We start from the raw sequence: 17,444 nt of genomic DNA on the forward strand, positions 1-17,444 counted from the left end.
GCAAATACAAACCATGGGCAAATTTTTATGTGCATCATGAAATTATTTATTTAATATATATATATATATATATATTTAAGAAACAGCTACAGCATTCTCTCTTAAAATAGGATCATGAACATGAAGACAGGCACGTTTAAAAATTTAACCCTGGGTTAAAAATTCAAAGTTTGAAAAGCTCAAAATAAATTTTGAATCAAACTAAGTGCCCTAAAGTAGTAATGGAAATATTTAGGTTTAAGCACAAATGGAAAACTGAACAATATATGAAATGGAGTAGAATGGCTTTACCGCTGCAGTAGTTGCCAGGGGGTGTCGAAGGGGAGGGGTTATGATTGGCTGAAGTGGGTCTGTTGCCTTGGCAACGGAAAAGGGGTTTGGTAGCGTTGCTGTGCGCAGCGCGGATGGAGGAAGCAGCTGCTGATCACACTCACTCAGTTTGAGGGAGAACGCTCGGAATACTGAAGCGCTTCATCAGAAACAACCGGATCATCATCTTGCATGCACGTGAGTAACAAGGCGATTTTTATCCGATCGAGGGACTTTATAATTATATGACTGGCGCAAAAAAAGTTACAATTCTACGGGCAAGTTCATGTTGAAAGCATGGTCGGATATCAGGCTGTGCTTCGGTTCCTGTATTGTTTCGCACGAGCTCGTGTTTGTTGTCGTTAACATGTCGAATTTCGCGGAATCGGGAGAATGCGAATAATTTAAACTCGAACATTCCTTCGCTTTTTGCCACATGCTCGAATTCAACAAACTTCTTCTTTTGTGATATCGAGCGCAGGGCATTGCTCAAGTGTTTTCGCGCAGTTCTGGGTGAGATAACGATGTTTTCTTTTATTTTGTGCTGTGTCGCGCTTCACTTTTGTGATTGGTTCCGTAATTCTATCGTTGATCTACACGCCCAACGCGAATTCGCGCGGAATCGCGTTCAAATCGAATTTTTCAACAATGCAACAATTCAAATAAATTCCATTCCATCGTGATAAGATACTTTTGTCTGTTTACATATGTTTATTTTGCTAGATGACAAAAACATGGGCATTAAGTTTTAATTATTTAACATCAAATGTTTAAATTGAAATGTGTTTGAATGCATTATGTAGGCTATAAAGGAAAGTGTATATTTTAGGTGCAGTAACTGCTAACTATTTCTTTAAAAATGTGCAAAATCCCCCTTTTTTTTTTTTTTTTTTTGTATGTGTGTGTGCGCAGTTCACTTAAAATAGTCATGAAATTGTTTTTAAATTGCGTTGGGTTTCTTATTAAAATAATATGCGGTCGAAATTGTACTAATTATATAAGAATTACAGTAAGAATTAGAAAATTGTTGTATGAAATTGTTTTGGATGCAGTAATTAATGTTGCACTGCCTGTAATATCAACTGTCCATTCTGAAGGTATTATTAATTATTGATACATGCCATTAAGTAAACGAAGTGAATGCAACCATTTAGATGGTTTCCATTCGTTTCCTTGCAGACTGTTTTGAGGCATTAATGAGAAAACAATTAAGACATTTCAGGTGTTCTTTTAGTAATAGACCGATACATTGGTCTGGCTAATTAATCGGCCGATATTTGGCCATTTTGAGATTATTGGCATCGGCTGATTTAAGATCCCATCAACAGACTTACCAATGGATAGAGCGCATTTTCTGTTTTCAAATATCTTCTGTTTACCCATTTTTGTGTACTTCCTATTTGGAATCTTTAAGTTGTATTTTATTATCAACAATGTATTGGACATCTCGTTGGCAACCCATATGGTTCGACCACTATTGTTTTTATCTAAAGAAAAGTAAAAAAGCAACATAAAAAACCCCCCACAACTTACTGAAAGTCACTGTCATGGGTTATGTGAGTCATAACACCTACATTGCCTGAAATCTTGTCGATGCGCATGCTTTGCATACTACCTGTGTTGGAAACAATTTTGTTATCTTTACACAGTCAATGGCTGATTGGCTCGTCTCAGGTCATTCTTGGAACATTGCTGTAGGTTCCATATGAACCCCATTCACTGGAAGCTTGACCTCATTGACATCTTGCAATCTGTTCATGGTATCCCTTTCAGAGCAAGTCCACTCAGGGATTGAGGCATCTTTGCTGCAATTCCCCAAGGCTCGAGTCACAACAACCTGGATTATGCCAATGATTATGTTTCCAATTCATAGACCAATTTTTGCCTCATTGTTCTGCATCACCACAAAACATGTTTTTGTATGCTGTAAATACTGAAGTTTATGTCTCTGTGTTGGCATGGCATTACCCCATTAAAAGATTAACAGATGTGTGATATAATGTCCAAGCCTATTAAATGGCCGATATTTGGCCATTTTGTGATTTAACGGCATCATTGATAACCGTGTTCACTTGACCAATTTACAGAAATTGTAGTTTCTTACAGGATGTCAGTTTTAAGGCCCAAAACATGTGCAAGGCAAACGCTTCTAGATACGCAAGCTTGATTTTGTGTGTTACATTCCGGTGTGTCATAGCGCTGCTATTCAAATAGCAACTCAATTACGCATTCTCAGTGTTGCAGCAAGGGGGTGCTATAACCTGCATTAGCGTAAACGTTCTACTTCCTGGTCAGTCTTTTGGGTCAACTACTGTCATGGCGGAGTAAAAGTGTGAAGAGAATCTTGCTCAGCAAGTTTGTTAAAGAATATGTTTATAGCTAGCTGCCAGAATTATTACCAATCTGGTTTAAACACAGACATTTTTCATGATTGTTTTCATGATGCTGTGGTCACTCATATAGTAGAGAGGTTTATGTTTGAGATAAGTAACGAGGCACTTGATGCGAAAGATTATCACCAGATGAGGTTGGAAATCCTGAATGGAATTGGAGATGACTCAGAAAGAGACTTGACATAAATAAAATAGAAATAGAAACAGACTGCACTTGAGGGAGGCAACAGCACTTTTCACAGGAAATTGGTGAACACAAATGTGTGTTTACAGTAGATTGCACAAACTGCACAATTGTGCATGCGAAAGAACTATATTCCTTATAAAAGTGTTTTTGTTGGAACCCCATTGATGTCAGATGGATTATTAATTGATTTAAAGAGTCTTATTTTAATTGTGTGACAAAGCGGGTGTTGGTTCGGTCAGTCCTACTCGTTCGACAGATGTTGTTTGCTGACAGCAAGACACAAACAGCTCACAAAAACGACAAAGAAATAAAAGAGAGAATGAACCGCTTAACCTGTTGTTATTTAACTGCTAGTTTTAACAGAATACTAGTAGTTTGTAATATTTGTAGACAAGTTTTCTTTCTCATAAGTTTTCGTCATAATAATCTAAATCAAAAATTGGAATTTTTTACTTTGCAGTCCGGTTAAACCCTCAAGCCTGTATTTCAGCGGTGGCTTTTATTTTGAATCCGAAGGGACGGAAGTTTCTGTTGTTTGAAGTTGAGTTGTCAACAGCCTTTTAATATAGTGAAATTCTCTCATCTGCCTTGCTGTCAACAAAAACCCACTCTCATGGGGTTGTTTTAAATGTGTATAGTAAATTGTTGTGGCCAAAAATTTAAGTAAATCTGGGGTGCCTTATATAATGTGAGTTTGTGAGTATGGAGAACAGAACCGCTCTGAAACCACATGTGTAATACACTGATCCTGTTTACATGTATTTAAGAAAGCACTACATTTAAAAATCGCACTGGGTCATATCGCAATTTCGATTTTATTTCGGTTAATCGTTCAGCCCTAGTTTCTAGCATGTTGCTATGTGGTTGCTAGGGTGTTATGATTCGTTGATAGCATGTGGCTATGCGGTTGCTAGGGTGTTATGAGTGGTCACTAGGGTAGACGTTTGTTTGCACACTTTCCCAAATCCCAAGTCTCTATGATATTCTGGTCTCTAGATATGGCTCGGCTCCATCCTTCAACATAAGTCTGTCAGATATTTTTTCGCCTGTTTTATCATTTAGCATGACCGATAAACGATTTTCTCACATATCTTGTACCGTTTACAAGTATTTACATTGATATGTAGAACAAGTGCTAAAATGGTACTTTAACTTTAAGAATGGTGGCAGTTCAGCTAGTGTCTCACAGAAGTATTATCGCTGAGCGCATATTAAAGAGAGTGGTGTTGCACAGTTTCTTTACCACATCCTTGCTTTGTATGATTACACTGAGAAAAATGACTAGTAAGATTTACGTACATTTTTATTTCGCAAGTTTTTGCGCACAATTTTTCTAAGAAAATATTAATGATATAATATTAAGTAAAATCTACTTAATATTGATACACAATATTGATTAAAATGAGTGAGTAAATTTAACTTAAAAATATCAGTAACTTTTACTTACAAATCTGATGTTTATGGTACTTAAACTCAGTAAAATTTAAGTGAACATTTTATTAAAACATTTCACATTTTAAGTTTTCCTTATAAAAACAAGTTTAATGATGTACCACATGACAAATATGATGCCTTCCACAGGGAAGCTTAATGCATGCTATGTAGTCTATTAGACAACATAATCTTGCATTACTGGCATTAGAACCAAGATACAGAGTTGCGCACGCAGTCCTCAACACTTGGTGCACTAAACACGATGACGGTAACACTCAACAATTTTGATAATAATGCGCAGAAAATTAACTTCAGACTTCACAAGAAAAGAAGCCAAACGTCACAACAAAATTAACAATAAAAACGGTGTAAATAAACTTGCAAACAGTGAAACCATGCAAGCTCATTAATTATTCAAGCCCGGTGCATGCTGGGAACACCCAGCTTCAGAAAGTTAAGTAAAATTTACTTATTTTATTTACCTGTGAAATTTACTCAAATTAGCAAATACATATGACAAAATGTTCTACTTTAGGATTGATGCATGATGACACATTGTAAAGAGAACACATTTATAAATAATATTTACTTCTAAGCTAGAGCATTATTTTTTACACCTTTAAATTGAGTACAAAAGTAGAATTTACTTAATATTTTCACGCTTCAACTTATTCAATGTAGAAAGTACTTAATCTTTTCTGCTATATTTACTAAAGCACAAAATCATTTATGTAAGCATAGAACGAAATGTTAGTCGCACATTTTTAGCATGACATTTTGTTGCATGTGTGAGTGATTTACTCGCATTGTAGAGAGTTGCGCATAGAGTAAAAGATCAATCTTGGGATTTTAAAAATCCATATCGGGAAATGAAGATAGCAATTTATCGGAAAATCTATATTTTTACCCAGCCCTAATATTTATATCTATTTTGATAAAAAATATTGAATACTACATGGTTATGTCACATTAATCACATTCTTGGTTCAATTAACAGCCAGAAATTTATAGATTACTATATAAACCGCAACCTTGGTATAAAATTACTCATACCGTGATAAATGATTTTGGTCATTCCACCCACTTCTAATTTTATGCAGCATCTTTATTGAGCCTAATTTCATTTCGCCAATCTAAATGAGACATTGTTCACCTTGAGACCTGCAAATGCACATGTCATGACGCCCCATTTTTTAAATCGGTCAACAGTGTGTGTTGCGCCTTGTAACGCAAGTCTGTTGATGTTATCTGGCCTTTGTTTGTAGGTGACTGCAGCTGCGTGACGTTCATCAGCTGAACGCCCTCTGCCTGCACACCCCTCCCTATTATTTATTATTTTCTTTCCTCCCAACAAGACCAGGAGGACAAACGTCCCCAAGAGCTCTAGAGGCCAAGGTTGTCTTGGTTACGTGACATCGTCGCATGCTAATATAATGTAGGTGGTTGCTCCGAATTTGGGTTGCAAATTTAAAAATAGCATTTCCTCTTCTGCAGAGAAGCACTTCCTCCATCCTTCCTTGAGCTCCAACTGAAAGCCAGTTTCATTTATGGTGTTGTGGTGTATAAAGAAAGTGAATGGGGACTGGGCCTGTCAGGCTGCAAAATGACAAAACAGACCAAAGTGTTTGGTCATCATTTACTCTTATCTTCCCCTTCGCAGAAGCTCTGAAGTGGACTACAAAAGTTGTTGTTCACACCAGACCTGACGTGATGTGTGTAACGGTGCCATATTTGGTGCAATGGTGCTAGATTTTAAGTTGGTCTGTTCGTCAAACGAAGCTATTGTATGGCTTCAAGAGACTTGGAATATTTATATTTAGTCATTTAGCAGATGCTTTTATCCAGAGTGACTTACAAATGAGACACATAGCAAGTATAAGACTGCCAAGTTCTCACAGTGGCTGGAGTAGTAAAGATGCTTGCACAGAAGAAAGAGACAGACAAGGATTTTTTTCTTCTGTACATTAAGTGCAGTGGTAAGTGCTCGCAGAACAGATGTGTTTTCAGCTGGTTCTTGAATGTTGAGAAGGTAACAGCAGATCGTGTGGAGGTTGGAAGTTCATTCCACAACAGAGGAACAGAGAAAGTGAACAATCGTGAAATAGACTTTGAGTGATGGGACCACCAGGCGTCGAGTTGGAGCATTGACCTGAAGAAGTTAATTGAAGTAAGAGGGTACGGTTCCATTGGCTGTTCTGAAAGCCAGAGTCAAAGCTTTGAATACAGGTAGCCAGTGGAGTGAAATCAAGAGTGGGGTGACATGAGCCCTTTTTGGCTGATTGAAGACCAGACGCGCTGCTGCATTCTGGACCATCTGCAGTGGCTTAATTATGTTAGCTGGAAGGCCAGCCAACAGAGCATTGCAGTAGTCCAGTCTTGAAATGACCAGAGCTTGGACCAGAAGCTGTGTAGCATATTCAGACAGGAAAGGTCTGATTTTCCTGATGTTGTAAAGCGCAAATCTGCAAGACCGGGTGGTTGATGAGATTTGTGCAGTGAATATGGTGCATAAATTGTACAAACCAATTTTGTGCTGCACTTTTGTCATTTTGAAGCTTACATTCAGAACATTCAGAATATTCGTTATAAATTAACCAGTTGTGTTTAATTGACATTTTTGGGTGAACTATCCATTTAAGTGCGTACAATGGATTATTAGCAGATTTAAGAGAGTTTAGGACGAGTCAACTGTGGCTTATTACCATTTATGTGGGATGAGACACAGCTTTGTCCATCAGTTAGTCACAGATAGCGTAGTTTGTGAAGACTCCCGCGTGGCAGCCCTTCATCTCGCACGCCTCTCCCCCTTCGCTGTCCGCATCTGCCGTTGGTCTGCACGGGGGATTTGAGATGTGCTGCCATTAGCAGTCGCTCTCCCATTGGACGTGATGCTAATGTGACCGTTGGCCTGATTGCGAGGGAGAAAGTGAACATCTAAACGTGCCTTGTGTCACTGGTAACAATGGCCCATTGTGTAGGTCACTCGCTCACATTGAATAAATGGGGTTTGTTTAATTGAGATAGCAGTAGGGCAACATTGTTTACCATGGCCTGGACAACCCTGGATTACACACACACATCAGTGCAAAAATAAGTAAGGAATTCAATGATTGTGTTTCTGATTCCGGTCAGCATTCACCTTGAGTGCACATAAATCGATAAATCCGGAGTTAGATTTATTTACATTTTTTTTACCGATTATACAAACAGGTCAGGACAGTGCGATAGGATCATTCCATGTGAACTCAACCAGAGGTCCCAGGCTCAAATATATTTTTACTGGTGAAAGATAAACATAAATGATGATGAAAGCCAAATTATTAAATGCCATGGAACAAAGTTTACTTAGTAATCCATTATGTTGTAGAGGGAGGTCAAAATGCAATTTTCACTAATGATTTTGGAGCAAAACTACAGGTATATAAAAAAAAAAAATAACATTAGAAATGTGCCAGCATCATTATTTTATTTTTACACAGAGATTGGCAGGTCTATTTCTAAAATCAGTTTACTTCGGTGCACCTTGTTGCATTATATGTCCATGAATGGGGTAAAAATAAAAAAGTTTTCCCAAAGTTGGAGCGCCTATAACTCTAGAATTATGAAAGATATCCATTTATATTCTGTTTCACAACAAACTCCTTTTTGTATCTTCATATTTAAGGCTCTGTGTGGTTATATCTTAGACATATGGGGTTCTCAATGTGGCTTCACCCATAAATTGCTTCAATTTTACCCATTATGAATAGTTGGAAAACAAATGTGGGTCTCGTGGTATGAAGCTATAGTATTACTTGTGCAACTAGGGCTGCAACTGATGATTATTTTAATATCGATTAATCTTCGATTATTTCTTCAATTAATCGATTAACCGGATAAATGAAATTGTATTTCCTGGATTTAATTAAAATGTTTTTTTTTTTTTAACAGAAATGATAAAGGACGTAAGGATTTGGTTCGATTTACAGTACTGAATTCACGGTTCTGTACTCTCTCAAAACTTTGAACAAAGCCTGAATCATGAAAATGTAGGTTTAATTTCTTTAAAAAAAAAATGTGTAGTAAAATAATGCTTGCCAATGCCATAGTGTAAATTTACTGAAATCAGACATTGCATTTGGCATTATCAGGAGAACTATCAAATATCAGAACACTTAGCATTATTATACATTATATTCAGCATTATATACAGTTTAATATAGCACAATAAACAAAACGCTGAAAAATCTCATTTATTACATTCGCTTACATGATGAATAAACCCTCTAAAACACTTCAAAATAGGCATACCTTGACCTCTGAGACATCAGTGATATCCATGAAAGCTGCACAATTGATTACATTGACACTGAAATCGAGATATGTTGCACTAAATACTAACCGCAAAGCACAGTTTAATCAAAATCTCCATTGTGATCAGTTTGATTGACACGGATGCATGCCAGGTCTGACTCTAAAGTGTAAATAATGTTGAAACAAGTAATATACCTTTTCACATAAAAACAATAAAGCCAGAATCTCAATTTTCGAGACTTTCGATCTTTTGCAGAAGACAAATTAAGATTTTTAGAAGAACATCTCAGCTCAGTAGGTCCATACAATGCAAGTGAATGGTGACCCAAACTTTGAAGCTCCAAAAAGCACATAAAAGCAACATAAAAGTAATCCATATGACTCAAGCGGTTTAATCCATGTCTTCTGAAGCGGTTCAAACGGATTTGGGTGAGAACAGACGAAAATATAACTCCTTTTTCACTGTTTATCTTGCCATTGCAGTCTCTAGGTATGATCATAATTTCTAGCTTGATTATCCTTCCTGGTGCTTGACCCTTGTGCAGAGCCCTAGATGGTGCTAGGAAGTGTAATGAAACTTAAAATCATGATCGCCAAGGAGACTGCTGATGTCTAGGTTTACAGTGAAAAAGGAGTTACGTTTTGGTCTGTTCTCACCCAAAACCGATTGGGTCTCTTCAGAAGACATTAATTAATCCACTGGAGTCTTATGGATTACTTTTATGCTGCCTTTATGTACTTTTGAGAGCTTCAAAGTTCTGGCCACCACTGATATGCATTGTATGGATTTTTTATGAGCTGAGATATTCTTCTAAAAATCTTCATTTGTGTTCTGCAGAAGAAAGAAAGGCATACATATTTGGGAGTAAATAATGTGAGAATTTTCAGTTTTGGGTGAACGATCCCTTTAAGAATAAGTAACACGTGGCTCTTCAGTTAGTGCAATATCTAGTTTATGGATGTCAGAAATACACATCAAAGCTCTGTAATGCACTATTTGAGGTCCACAGTGGTCACCACAAAACTCTTTTATGATACTAGATTGCCGAATTTAAGATGACATCCATTTAACTTTGTGGCTTGATTGTCTTCCAGGGTCAATGGTATGTGTGTCGCACCACAATGTGTACTTCAAGCTCACTTTGCCATGAAGATTCACTTCTCTGTTGAAGCAGAATTATCTCTGCGAAACGGTTCACAGATTAGACACCATTTTGATGATGAAATTAAATTAAACTATAATTAGTAAAATAATTAAAAATAACTAAACTGGTGTGTTCAATATCACATTATCATATTAGCATATTTTTGCTGTGGTATCGAAATTGGTATTGAGAACCGCGAAATTTCACTGGTATTGATACTGAAATTTCGGTACTGCGACAACATTAGCCGATAGCATGTGAAACGTATTACTTGAACTTTGTTCAATTTGAAAAAACACAATACTATATCACTGTTTATGAAGTATCTTATGCTATATGTGAGCATAGGTTACCTTTTGAAAAGTAGGCAGAATGCTTGATTTTGGGGAAGTCAAAATGGGTGTGAGGAAATGACAAAAATTGTATTTTTGGGTGAACTATTCCTTTAAAAATAAATCCATGAGAAGAGAGAGCTTGTTACCATCTGTGAGCATGGTGCAGCATACATCTTTCACATTTTGATTTCTATATTCTACAAATTAGTGCTTTAATGTGGGTTTTGTATAATGTGGGTTTTGAAATTGGTATTGCATTGCATCTTGTGGCATGAGCGTTGCATTTTGAACATGGCGTGTCAAGTTAAAAATAGTTCAACTTTTAAAATGCATCTGCATTCTGCACCATACAGTTGCATGCTGTCTACCTGTTTTTCATTCAAGAATGCGTGAAAAACATGTCTAGTCCCCTTTAGATAGTGCTGAGAGCTGTTGTTATCCCACACCGAAAGTCACAGTGTACTGTTCCGATTGAAGTCCTCATCTAAGAAGTCAGTCAACAAGTAACTTCACAAAATGCCACTGTAACGAATGGCAAAATTAAAAAATGAGGCCCCATTTTGGCAAGTTTGCTTATAGTTGTTACTGGACTATTATGAAGTTGCAAAAAAGTCACGCAATGGAATTGTTTACATGGTTGATTGTCGATGTCATTTGGTCAGACATCCCTAGTGTAAAATTGCACATATAAACACATTTATTTTTTTCTTTTTACTTCCAGATACAATAAGTGATCATTTAGACTGCCAAACTCTTTCCTCTAGCTGTGGCATTTCTGAAATCGGCACCCTGATATCAGCGCAAACGTGTTCCAGTGGCTGACGGTTTGTTGCTATATTAAGACGAGCCTGTGACATTGTGGGGGAAGGGACATCTTCTCTTTTCATGTCCATGTTGGACGCCGTGTCCTCTTGAGAATATTTTACATAATCAGGGACAATACATCATCTCATACGAGAGCTCTTATGCTGTTGTTTCACTGCAAAGTTAAACGAGTGTCAAACTATTTTCTACGCAGTACATTCCAGCTGTATTTTTAGTCGTACCTCTATAGCACTGAAGGTATTAGCCTACTTCTGTAAAATACTTTTGCTTCCCAGGGGTAAAGTGTGGGAACAATTGTCAGAATACCTGAAGTGTTGGACTATATTGTTCCTGAAACGCCAATCTGGCTGAGTGTTATTAAAGTTAAAGTAATTTTATTTTCAATTTAAGTTAGTTTTCGATAGTTTTTACCGTGAATGTTTTAGGGTTATTGTATTTTCAGTGCTTTCTAGTTTCAGTTTAGTGTTAGTTGTGCAGTATAATTATATTATAATATAAGTTTTAGTATTAACCTCTGTGCTAACTGATAGAGGTCGACCGAAAGTGCATTTTGCCGATATCATTAAAGGTTCACCCAAAAATGAAATTCTCATCATTTACCAGTAATTTACTATTAATTACTTATTAAGTCCTTTTTTACTATCAGTCTCCACTTTCATTTTCACATTCTTCTTTTGTTTTTGGCGATTCACATTCTTCATGCATATCACCACCTACTAGGCAAGGATTTTTTTTATTTATTATTATTTAGAAGATATTAAGTTAAAGACACAATGTATGTGCTGATGGAGAGCGTTTCCATATAATTGCATTTTTCTTTGAGTACCCTTGCATCATTTACAATTGTTTATCTAATAATAGTAATACAAAAAAAATTAAATATACATTGAAGTGAGGAAAAATATATAGATGACTATTGTCAGTTATGAACGATTTAGATACAGCAATCCCCACGAGTAGTAAGTGATTTGTTTTATTTTACCTCTAGAGGCTGCTGTAAAACTGTAGAACTAAGCTGTTCCAATTGTATTATCCTCCAACACCGGACACAGAATAGAAAAAAAAAAGCAAAAACTATTGGAAACTGTCGCCATACATTTTTGTAAATAACGGATAATTCCAAAAAGCAACCATTGGCTCCGACTAATTGGTAAAACCAGTATATCGGTCTACCTCTATTCACTGAAATCATATGTCTGGAACAAAAAAGCAACAACTATCGGAAACTGTCAGCAAAGATTTTTGCCGACAACGATCTTCCAAAAAACAACTATTGGCACAGATTAATCGGTAAAACCGATACATCAGTCTTCCTTTAATAACTGAAATCATATGCATGAACTTTACACTATCTGTCTAGTGACACTTCATGTTTAATGAAGACGGTTTGCAAAGTTTTTAAGTGTTTTGGAGTCATGAAAATGCATTTGGGTTTAGACTACGTCCACATTAATCCGGATAAATGTTAAAATTGAGTTTTCATTTCGAAACATTCTCCGTCCACACAGTTGTTTTCAAACATTTCCCAAAAGTTGCTCGTCCACTCTGAAACGTCTGAAAACATTTAAATCACCTTATTGCACATGCGAAAAAAGTGAGAAGCGTGGTCCTGCATCATTTCCATCTGGCGTATTTACTTTCCACCTCTTTGTTGCATCAATGGCGAGGAAAAGCACGGAACAGCAATTTCGAGGAAACTTCCTGTCGCTTTTGAACAAATGCAATGTGAAGGTTGTACAAAGTAACATATATATTTAACTAGACTATCAAAGTCCCACACTGCAATGCAAATACAGCATTTTCAAATGTATCCACTTGGGAGAGCGTTTTCGAAAAGCTCAGTTTTCGAAAGACAACACCGTTTCTGTTTGGACGGAAGGCCAAAACGTAGAGAAGAGGATGCGTGGAGGGCCTGGGTAGCTCAGCGTGTAAAGATGCTGACTACTAGTTTGAATCCAGGGCGTGCTGAGTGACTCCAGCCAGGTCTTCTAAGCAACCAAATTGGCCCAGTTGCTAGGGAGGTAGAGTCACATGGGGTAACCTCCTCGTGGTCGCTATAATGTGGTTCGCTCTCGGTGGGGCGCGTGGTGAGTTGTGCGTGGATGCCGCGGAGAATAGCGTGAATCCTCCACACGTGCTATGTCTCCGAGGTAATGCGCTCAACAAGCCACGTGATAAGATGCGCGGGTTGACGGTCTCAGACTCGTCCTCCACCACCCGGATTGAGGCGAGTCACTACGCCACCACGAGGACTTAGAGCGCATTGGGGAATTGGGCATTCCAAATTGGGGAGAAAAAAAGTGTCCCTCCTTTTCGTTAAAAAAAGCAAAAATGGAGGTTACAGTGAGGCACTTACAATGGAAGTGAATTTTTGGAGGGTTTAAAAGCAGAAATGTGAATCTTATATATTTTTTAAAGCACTTACATTAATTCTTCTGTTAAAACTCATGTATTATTTGAGCTGTGAAGTTGTTTAAATTGTCATTTTTACAGTAGTTTTAGGGTTTGTTGACATCGTCATGGCAATGGAGATGTACAATTGGTCATAACTTTACACAGATGCGGTTAGTAAGTGATTTTATCACGCTAAAATCATGTTAACACACACATTGTTTACGTCTTGTGTGCTAAACTTTTGAAACAGTGAGTATTTTAACAAAACAAAATTGGCCCCATTCACTTCCATTATAAGTCTAGTGCCTCACTGTTACTTCGATTTTTACTTTTTTTTTTTTTTTTTTTTTTTTTAAGAAAAGGAGGGACGAGTCGAAATAATTGTTTTGGTAATCAACAATATGCCACAAATGCTGTCGATTGAGCTCAACTTGAACTGAACCCAGAACATTCATTTAATAATAATTTTTTGTCTTGGTTTGTCTTTTTTCTCTTTTAGTTTTTTGTCTTGTTTTGTGTGTGTGTGTGTGTGTGTGGGGGGGGAGAAAATATATTAATTTTCTTAATATTAATGTTAATTAACATTAATATTATGTGGACTACATCTTAGTTTCATTTTTTACAGTTCTGTTTTTAGTTTTTTTTTCTTTCTTTTTTTTTTCTCTCAAGTCAACGAAAGTGTTTTGTTTCAGTTTTTGCTAAAAATAATGACACTGATTGGACCATATTCTTAACAAAATGCCTTGGTGACCTTCAGTGTATTGAAATAAAGTCACGCAGTCAGCAGTGACGTTTGCACAGGGGTTGAAGACACACCTGTGTATTTGACATGAAGGTGGGACTGCTTTTCTTCTTGTTAAATGATTTAAACTGTATTTCGTCAGTTTAATTGATAACAGTAAATGAGCCGGGAAGTTTGGAGCATGATAAAGAGATGGTTTAACATAGCAAAACGCCTGGGTTGACAAAGGGCGTGGTGAAAAACCCCCGGCACTACGGCACAACTCCTTTGGAGTGTTGGGAGTCTAAAAAGGCTTCTTTTTAGAGGTGTTTGCAAAGGCAAGCATGATTATAACTATTGCTCTACTTGATGTTAACATCATGTAAAACAATCTTAGTGATTTGAACAAACCTCTAACTTTGGATTGTTTCCCACACCGTTTGTGCTGCAGACAAATGACTCCCATAATGCAGCTTGTCCACTTTTCTAACCAAGTAATTTCATTCAATTTCAGTTTTTATTTATCCACTTATTTAACAAAGAAGTTACTAGTAGAATGCATTTTAAATGCTGGTATCTATAGGTCACTGTATTTACTCAGTGTTCCTCCTTTGCTTTTTGTCGGAAGTTAGTATTTGCTGTTGTTCTCTGCCTGTGCAGTTTCAGGGTTGAGATTGGAGGCACGGTGAAAACACTGAATACTGACCTGGACTTATTGATGTCCCTCCATTGGACTCGCTTTCCTAGTAAACACTCTAGCAAAAGCGCACCCCACCAGTTTGATCTCTCTGCAAACCCAAATCAGAACTCTTCTGATGATGTCATGTGAAGATCAGCTTTTTAGGTCACCACTTTGATGTTCCTCAGCACAGTTACAGGTTGGCGACCCGCATTTGTTTGATTGCAGGAAATGCCTGGGGTTTGGCACCTGCATTTGTGTGTCACAGACTAAAGCCCTTTAAAGATCTAAATTTCAGTTCATTCTGTACACACACTATCGTATGACTTCAGAAGGCTTGAAATATATTACATGAGTCATATGGACTACCATTATGGTGCTTGAAAAAATAAAGTAAATAATGACCGAGTTTTCATTTTGTATGAACCATCTCTTTAAGGACGAGAGAGCTTAAGTGGAAGCTGTCGCTGTCCCTGGCACCTGCCTGTCTCTCTCTCTCTCTCATGAATGAAAGGCCCAGGCATTGAATAAGTATTTTAACTTGCAGATGAGCTTGTGGCGCCTCTGTAATCGGGTCCCGGTGTCTTTCCCACTACCACGGTCCCTCATTAGCGCTCTCTTCCTCCCTCACAAGTGTGCCATTACAGGCTGCCGCTTTGATGCTGTTTGATAAGACCGCTGATAATTCTGATAATCGTCAATGAGCTAATCACATAAAAACCTCTTCCCCTTGTTGCTCGACAGCAGTGCTCAAGTGGTGTGTCCATTGTAGAGGAAGTATGCTGTGCTTTAATAGACCAGCAGCACCTGGACAATATAACGGCTCCGCTGTTCAGTTTATCTCAGAGTTTGTGTTGGTAATAAGGGTTAATGAACTACCCAGAGGCTGTAGAGCAAACTGCAGAGCTTTGTTGAAGTTAATGGGTTAACAGGAGCCGCCTTGTGTGTGTGTGTGTGTGTGTGTGTGTGTGTGTGTGTGTGTGTGTGTGGCAATGACACCAGTGAGTTCAGGGTACTTACCCAATTTACAACACAATAAAGGCAACAGAGGGATTATAAATCAACATGTATTTTAAAACACACAGTTGCATTCATGACTGTCCATGCATTCAAAAGGTGAGCATGCCACACACACTTACAGCCTTGATTCTGTATAAAAGTATAGAATAAAGTCAGTCCTTAATAATAAATTGTTTTTATTATTAAAGGAATGTTTTGGGTTCAATACAAGTCAAGCTCAATCAACAGCATTTGTGGCATAATGTTAATTACCATGGAAAAAATTAAATTTGACTCGTCCCTCCTATTCGTTAAAAAAAGCAAAAATAGAAGTTACAGTGAGGCACTTACAATGGAAGTGAATGGGGCCAATTTTTGGAGGGTTTAAAAGCAGAAATGTGAATCTTATATATTTTTTAAAGCACTTACATTAATTCTTCTGTTAAAACTCATGTATTATTTGAGCTGTGAAGTTGTTTAAATTGTCATTTTTACAGTAGTTTTAGGGTTTGTTGACATCGTCATGGCAATGGAGATGTAAAATTGGCCATAACTTTACACAGATGCGGTTAGTAAGTGATTTTATCACGCTAAAATCATGTTAACACACACATTGTTTACGTCTTGTGTGCTAAACTTTTGAAACAGTGAGTATTTTAACAAAACAAAATTGGCCCCATTCACTTCCATTATAAGTCTAGTGCCTCACTGTTACCTCGATTTTTAGCATTTTTTTTTTTTAAGAAAAGGAGGGACGAGTCGAAATAATTGTTTTGGTAATCAACAATATGCCACAAATGCTGTCGATTGAGCTCAACTTGAACTGAACCCAGAACATTCATTTAATAATAATTTTTTGGTTTGTTTTGTCTTGGTTTGTTTTTGTTGTTTGGGTTTAATTTTGTTTGTTTTTTGTTTGGTTTGGGTATATTTTGTTTTGTCTTGGTTTGTTTTTGTTGTTTGGGTTTAATTTTGTTTGTTTTTTTGTTTGGTTTGGGTATATTTTGTTTTGTCTTGGTTTGTTTTTGTTGTTTGGGTTTAATTTTGTTTGTTTTTTTGTTTGGTTTGGGTATATTTTGTTTTGTCTTGGTTTGTTTTTGTTGTTTGGGTTTAATTTTGTTTGTTTTTTGTTTGGTTTGGGTATATTTTGTTTTGTCTTGGTTTGTTTTTGTTTGGGTTTAATTTTGTTTGTTTTTTTGTTTGGTTTGGGTATATTTTGTTTTGTCTTGGTTTGTCTTGTTTTGTGTGTGTGTGGTTGTTTGATTTTTGCTAGTTTTTTGTTTGTTTATTTTTCGCTTTGTTTTTGCTTTTTTATTGTTTTGTTTGGTTTAGAAATTTTAGTCTTGTTTTGTTTTTGTCTTGGGTTTGGTTTGTTTTTAGTATTATAAAAATCAGATTCAAACCAGATTCAAACTTGCGTTCTCAAAGCAGTTTTGTTTTTGTGCGAGTTAGGGATGTGCGCTACGACTAATTTGACTGTCGTTTAAACGGAAGTTTTATAACCGACTAGTCCAAAGAGAAACCAACCTTCAGAAAACAGTAAAAATAAAATCTATTTCAAATCCAATGCTAAATTCCACTGAAAAGGGGCGTTTAACTGCGACGTGCTCATCTTGCATTATGATCATTGTACATTAAATATAGAACATGACACGCGTTCACTGAATCAACGTTAGTGAAAATTTAACAGACATATTTATTGAAAACAATTGAATGAATAGTGCAGGATC

The 17,444-nt window shown here is 36.9% G+C and overlaps 1 protein-coding gene across 3 annotated transcripts in view; it reads left to right on the forward strand.

The window, feature by feature from the left end:
• Window positions 1-236: 236 nt before the first annotated feature.
• LOC127414382 (forkhead box protein N2-like) overlaps window positions 237-17,444 on the forward strand; it is a 35,100-nt gene continuing 17,892 nt past the window's right edge. The window contains exon 1 of one of the 3 annotated variants that reach the window (XM_051652382.1): window positions 237-503. The gene's annotated coding sequence lies outside the window, so the exon portion shown is untranslated. Of the gene's footprint in view, window positions 508-5,667; window positions 5,759-17,444 lie in introns of those variants that run through there. The other 2 variants (XM_051652381.1, XM_051652383.1) reach the window with 2 other exon arrangements.

This window comes from Myxocyprinus asiaticus, chromosome 23 (assembly GCF_019703515.2).
Source record: "Myxocyprinus asiaticus isolate MX2 ecotype Aquarium Trade chromosome 23, UBuf_Myxa_2, whole genome shotgun sequence".
Taxonomy (NCBI): Eukaryota; Metazoa; Chordata; class Actinopteri; order Cypriniformes; family Catostomidae; genus Myxocyprinus; species Myxocyprinus asiaticus.